Genomic DNA, 6753 nt, shown 5'->3' with positions numbered 1-6753 from the left:
AAAAGCGAGATGAAATGGCAAAACTTCATGGCCACCTCCGCCATGCAACGTAATTTGGCAGTGCCATGCCAAATCATTCTGAAACCAACTCCACCAGGTGTTTAAAAAGGTCCTTCAAACGTCCATTGATGCGTGATGTATAAGAAGACGAGGAGGGGACGGGCACAGCATGTTCCCATAAGGAACGTCCAGTGCCTTCCCTGCCCCCACGTGGCACAGCACGAGCCCTGCCTTTTCTGCTTGGTGGCTTGGAAGGCCAGGCTGAGGGAGCTCAATTTCGAGTGCCTTCTACTGTTCCTGCCATGGGTCAGTCTTCCTCTACCACATCCTGTCATATGGTGGATGGTGGTTTGGACTCCAGAGTTGGCAAGTTTTTTAGGGAATTGAAGCTGGGAAGCCAAATCGTCCCTCAGGAAACCATCAATTTGATTCAATCACATCTAAAGGAGAGGGACCTTCAGAAAGTGGTTTATGATTAGTGATGCATTGAGAAAAATTGAAAATACCTCTCTGAACTTTGCTGTTATTGGAGAGTCTGGGGCAGGGAAGTCCAGCTTCATCAATGCCTGAAGGGCATGGGACAAGAGGTAGAAGTGGCTGCCACCAAGCTGGTGGAGACAACGTTGAAGAGAGTCAAATATAAACACAAATACTTTCCCAATGTGATATTGTGAAACCTATCTGGCATAGGGACCACTACCTTTTTACCACTGAGTATCTGAAGAAAATGAAATATTGGGAGTATAATTTCTTTATTATCATCTCTTCTACATGCTTCACAATCAATGATGTACAATTAGCTACAGCAATTAGAAAAATGAAGAAGAATATCTACTTTGTCTGAACTAAGGTGGACAGTGATTTACATAATAAAAATTAGCCAACGCAAAAACTTCAATAAGGGTAAAATTCTGCAAATGATCTGCAATGGCTATGTGAAACATCTGATGGAGGCCAATATGAGTGATGCTCAGATCTTCGTCTTCAGCTTTGAGTTGCTTTAACTATGATTTCCAAAGCCTGGAGATCACCCTTCTGAGGGAAGTCCCAGCCCACAAACCTCACATCTTCATGCAATATTACCAAGTCTGCCATTGACCAGAAGAGGGATTCTCTGAGACAGAAGATCTGGTTGGAGGCCATGAAGGTTGGAGCAACAGCCACCATCCCTTGAGGCTGTTGCTTGATCAGTGATAACAAGGTGGAGAAGCTGGTGGATACTTTACACCTCTACAGGTCTTACTTTGGGTTGGATAATGCATTCCTGGAAACATGGCCAAGGACTTTCATGTGCCAGTGGAGACACTCAAGGCAAACCTTATGTCTCCCCATTTGCTATCAATTGAGAAGGAGGATGAGTCATTAGAGGAAAAACCGTTGAGATATGTGGAAAAAATCTGCTCTGTTAGTGGAGGACTCATTGCCACTGGTCTTTACTTTAGGAAGATTTTCTACTTGCAAAATTATTTCCTTGATACTGTGGTAAATGATGTGAAAGTTCTTCTTTTAAAAAAAGATTTTTTAAGGATCCTGAGGGCTTTGGGCAAACCTATCTGCATCTGAATGTCGGGAATGAAAAATAGGAAAAGTGAGGCGTCTAGCTCCTGAATTATTCTCAGTGCTGGCATGGCACTGGTGCCTGGAAAGTTGATTTAGGGCTTCTTTCAAACATCCTGATCCATTGCCCTCCAGGTGTATCACAGACATTTCCATAATTCACTCTTGAACAAAACACAATGTTAGTGACTATTATTTGATAGTGAGAACAATTGGCTCTGAAGAATCCTTTCACACGATCCTTCCTGGGAAAACGAAGGACAGGAATCTGGAATTTTCTGCTCAATTGAGAGATTAACACTTTGTGTCATGGTTACTACATGCCCATACCCAGCACTGGTCTTTCTACTGACAGAGAAAAAAATGTCTGTTCATACAGTAGAACCTTGAAACTGACTTTTAAATAAATGCATACATAGTTTGGGTTTTGCATTCCTCTCATACTGTTGTGAATGCATAAATTCTGATCATTGATAGATCGTCAATTAATGTTGAATGATTATCCTCCTTGTCCTTTCTAGGGTTATCATTTTATTTAAAAACATAAAAGATAGTTGACCATGTGTCACAGGAAATGAAAGAGAAACATTAGCTAAGAAAATGAGTGGGAAATATCAGAGAGGGTGACAGAACATGAGACTCCTAACTCTGGGAAATGAACAAGAAGTAGTGGAAGGGGAGGTGGGCGGGGGCACGGAGTGACTGGGTGAAGGGGACTGAGGGGGGCACTTGATGGGATAAGCACTGGGTGTTATATGTTGGCAAATCGAACTCAAATAAAAAAAATACAAAAAAAAAAAAGAAAAAAAAGCCTCAGGAGGTTGAAATTTTTACATGAAGTGCACAAATGTTTATCTTAGTAAAAATCTAGTTCTTAGTTTTTTTTTTTCTTTCTTTTGGGAAACAGCTAATTTGGAGATCATTAAAAATAGATTTATTCTACTTTTGAATGTTTGCTTTCTCACAAAAGGGAATCTATGGAAATGAGAATTTGTTAGCTGGAAATAAATAGCAGACATGATGAGTACTCTTCACAGAGGTGTGAGCAGGCTTGAGGAAAGCAATTAAGCAACCTGAAGCAGTTAGGGTGGGGCTCAGTGGGAAGCTTTCATCTTTTGGGATAGGGCACACAGTGGATGAAGAAAAGCTGTGGCTGCAGCAGTGGCCCCTCTGGCAGGAAGGAGATCTGGCCTTTGAGAAAGGAGAAAGCCACTGCCAAACCCCAGGGCCACTGGAAGGAGACAGAGGAGCAAACACCTTGACATTTCCCCACTTCTGACATCTAAATCATTGACAAAACACAACCAGAAGCTAGAAGGCCAGGATCGAAGTGATGTAGCTCAGACAGCAGAGCAGTGATGTAACCTTGAGGAGCAGCAAAGGATGAAGCATTGTGGTCAGTAAATCTAGGAGGCCAAACAGAGGACATTCAGGAAAGTCCACTCCTTTGTCCCTCTTGTCTTTGGCCACTCTTGTCTTTGGGATTTCAAGAGTTCTTTATATGGATGAAAATAGTGGGCCTGGTGCCAGGGTCACACAAATTTCCATATCATTAGAAGAGCTATTGCAAGAGGAAGTCCATTCAGTCAATACTCCCTTCTAAAACCTAAAATGTTAACACCATTAATGATATTTATTATGTAAGGTGAGGAGAAGGAAGAAAACCATTCATTCACATAAGATGTTACTGCCCTAGCTCCTGATTTTGTAAGTTGATCAGGAAATCCAGGTTTACCATCATAACTGCGATATTCTACAACTCATCTTTCTGTTACTCTCTGCCAGCCCCTCTGCTGGAAGTATTCTTCAGTTTGTGAAGTGACCCAAACCTTTATTCATGTAGGTCTGAGTTCTTGGAGGCCCTCTTTATAGAGTGACTGCAGTTTTCATTGAATACAATTTGACAAAGTGCTAATGACAAAAAAGCATCCCTGAGAATCCTTTGGATTCCTTACATGGATAGCCTTTCCCTGTTCTATATCAGCAACCCAGTTTCCTCTCTAGGTAATTGGGGTTGAAATGTCTGCATTTCGGTTGCTTAGTAAGAACTCCAAAGAGCCAGGAAGCATTCTTGGCTTCCAATGTAACAGAACCAGGATTGTGAATTCTGGTGGAAGCATTCCTTCATGGATATTTGAACCTTCAAACATACTTGGTCCAAAATGGTAGACAAAGAAAGCAAAATTTTCTGATGTGAGTTGTTAGGTTTAACAGTGATAGAGGCCACTCTCATCTCCTCCTCCCGTTGGTTCCAGACCTGAAAATTCTAGATGTAGCAGGGACCAAACCATGAATTAGTCTCTGACTTACAACATAATGCATCCTATAAACAGTGTCCCAAACAGTGCTATTTCCTAGATGATAAAATAACTGAATCTTCTACTGGTGGTTTCACCATCTTGTCAAGCCAGCTGCTTCTGAGCGATAAAACTCAGAAGTTTTGTGGGTAAGACACATTAATTCTGTGGACATGAGCTCATTTCCAAAAAAAGAAAAAAGAAAAAAAAAAAAAAGAAAAAAGATTTGTTCAAAGATAATTGTGAATAAGGTATCATGCTGATGAAGATGGCCTTCTATAAGTCCACAAACAGTGCTACAGACAAGGAAGATAAACTTAAATCTGAGGTATACATCTAATCAACCTGCAACCATGCAGTCAGCCAGTTCCTCAGGGTGATGGAATCATATTGAAGGCTGTATTACCTCTGCTGTTTGCAGGTTGGCACTCAGTAGTGGCAGTGGTCAGATTAACCCCAGTGAGGTGTAATCCATTCTGAGTTGTGGTTGGATTCATGGGCTTTGTCCCTGCCATCAAGACTTATTTTGCATGAGCCCAGGGAGCAAATATCAAGGTGGCAGAAATAGGCTGTCTGACATCAGAGGATGTTCATTTCATTCTCTTTGGTGATTGAGGCTACTTTCACAGTGCATGCCTGCTGGGTGGCATTACTCAACTATCCTCACTTTCTGAATCCATTTCATGAGGGCTAGCCATAAACATTCTCCCCAGATGTCTTTGTTCTTCTCAGATCCTTTGTTTAATTGAACAACACCTTAGCCACTGCCCATAAGTCACTGTAGATTCATACCTCAGACCATCTCTTCTATAGAATGGCCAACCATATATACTGCCCACAGTTCTTCCCAGTGGGACAATACCCTTTCATGACTATCTTTCAGAGCTACATTGGAATAGTGCTCTAGAAAGATGGACATCCCCTTCTGAATGGGGTCATATGTTTTATAGATTTATCCATAAATAGGCTGGTATTCTTTTCTGTTACTTGGTCTTAGGGGAACTTTTCTTGAAATGCTACGTGTGGATTGAGGGAGAAATTGTGAAGCATTCGGAGAAATTCACCCAGGTGTCTGTGACCTTTGTTAATAATGCAGTCAATCTATCTATAAGCAGGGGGTAGCTAGAACACAAAATCTCTGATATCTCTCTTCTAGCAACTTCAATCTGTCAATGTGACCCTTGACTGACCCAATGGGAAGCCAGAAAGCAAATCAGATTAATGCCAGGGCTATAGAACAATATACAGAAGAATGGAAATCAATCTGCAGGGACCAATGAAGAATATCCAGAAGAAGGTGCTTATAAATCATGTATTTCCTCTTCTGCCTCTCCTTCCTTTCTCCCCACCCTTTCTTCTCTGTGTCTCTTTCTCTGTCTTCGTTTGTCTGTCTTTCTCACACATACACACACATCACACGCACAACACACACAGGCACATTCATGACTATATGAGCAGTAAAAGCATTTTGTTGATTTACAAGATAAGTGTCATTTGTTGCCTTCTGTGATGGCAAATGGGCTTTTGAAGATCATTACCAGTGCCCTCCAACATGACTCTTCTGAAAATTATGTGGAGCTTCTGTCTGTCTAAAAATGAAACTTGCTTTTCCCAAACATTGCACTTTGGAATAGTCAGCCTAAAATGCAGTGCCTCAGCCTAGTGATTTGAAATTCCCATAGGAAAACGTTTATTTTAGGTGGCACTCATTCCCTTGACAGCTTGTCTCATGGGGAGCCAGCAACAGTAGCAGCAGCAGCATATTTTAAAATGCTGACGCCATTTACATTTGTATTAGAATCTTTTAATTGAATAATAAATAATTATGAGGTATTGGGCTCAAATCTGAGTTGGTTCCAGAGGTAATTTATTATTTTCTACAAAATGATTCAAGGAAAGTTTAAAAATCTACTCTGGGTTAACATAATTACAAGACATAAGAATGATTTCAGAAGATGGCTTATAAGAATATAATGAAACAGTGGTGAATGAGCTGAAGTTTTGAAGAAATTGCCAAAATGAGGAAAAAAGATAAACCTTTGCATTTTAAGTCAATACTTGGATCACTATTCATAGAAAATAAATGTAAAGGAAGTGGGTGTGAACCTGCTGGGCAAAACATTCTCTTTTATTTTCTTTCTCTTCAGAGCTCAGAGGTTCTAATCCAATACTGTCCTTAGAAGCAGTTTATAAATATATTCAAATAAACAGATACCAGGAAATTATAAATTGTGCCTATTGTGATACTGTTTACAGCATCAAAGTAATGAAAGGGCATCCAAGACATTACAAAATAAGCTGAGATATATAATACCATAGAAAGCTTTGTTCTAAAAAATAAAAAAATAAAAATAAATAAAATAAAATAAAATAAAATAAAATAAAATAAAATAAAAAAATAAAATAAAACAAAAAAAGAAAGCTTTGTTCTACATGAGTCTTAACAAGGAGTGTGTCCCTCGGGGTTACTGCACATAATCACTCCTCCAAACTCCGAGGCTGAGACCTGACCAGCTTCCAGTAGTTTAAGGTCTCGCTCCTGGGACCACCCAGCCCCCTTTAGAGTTCCTGTATGGAAACGTTCAGGGCTGTCAAAAGAATTTATCATTTGCTCTTGCCACCTGAGGGTAGGCCCTTGCCCTCCCTTTCTTAGAGCGCTGAGGGTTACAACTGTGGACCCTTCCTTTGTTTCTTCGAGATGCAGATGCATGTCCTAGAACCTAGCAGTGTCTTTCTCACAGACCTGAAAAACATTCCTTTGATGTAGTCATCAGGAAGGATAGAGTCTCAAACTTCCATAACTTACTGCCAACTGGCAGATTCAATGTACTTCACTTCCTGACTCTACTGAGGTCCTGCTTGCCGCACTCCCCATCTCTACTCATTCTCCCTCTAAAAT

At 40.5% G+C, this 6753-nt stretch overlaps 1 pseudogene; it reads left to right on the top strand.

Annotated features, from left to right (window-relative positions):
• Positions 1–302: 302 nt before the first annotated feature.
• On the top strand, positions 303–1608 carry LOC106557998 (annotated as a pseudogene).
• Positions 1609–6753: the final 5145 nt, after the last annotated feature.

The sequence above is a fragment of the Canis lupus genome, chromosome 29 (assembly GCF_011100685.1).
Source record: "Canis lupus familiaris isolate Mischka breed German Shepherd chromosome 29, alternate assembly UU_Cfam_GSD_1.0, whole genome shotgun sequence".
Taxonomy (NCBI): Eukaryota; Metazoa; Chordata; class Mammalia; order Carnivora; family Canidae; genus Canis; species Canis lupus.
The sequence above is the reverse complement of the archived record's forward strand: the minus strand, read 5'-3'. Positions and strand labels throughout refer to the sequence as shown.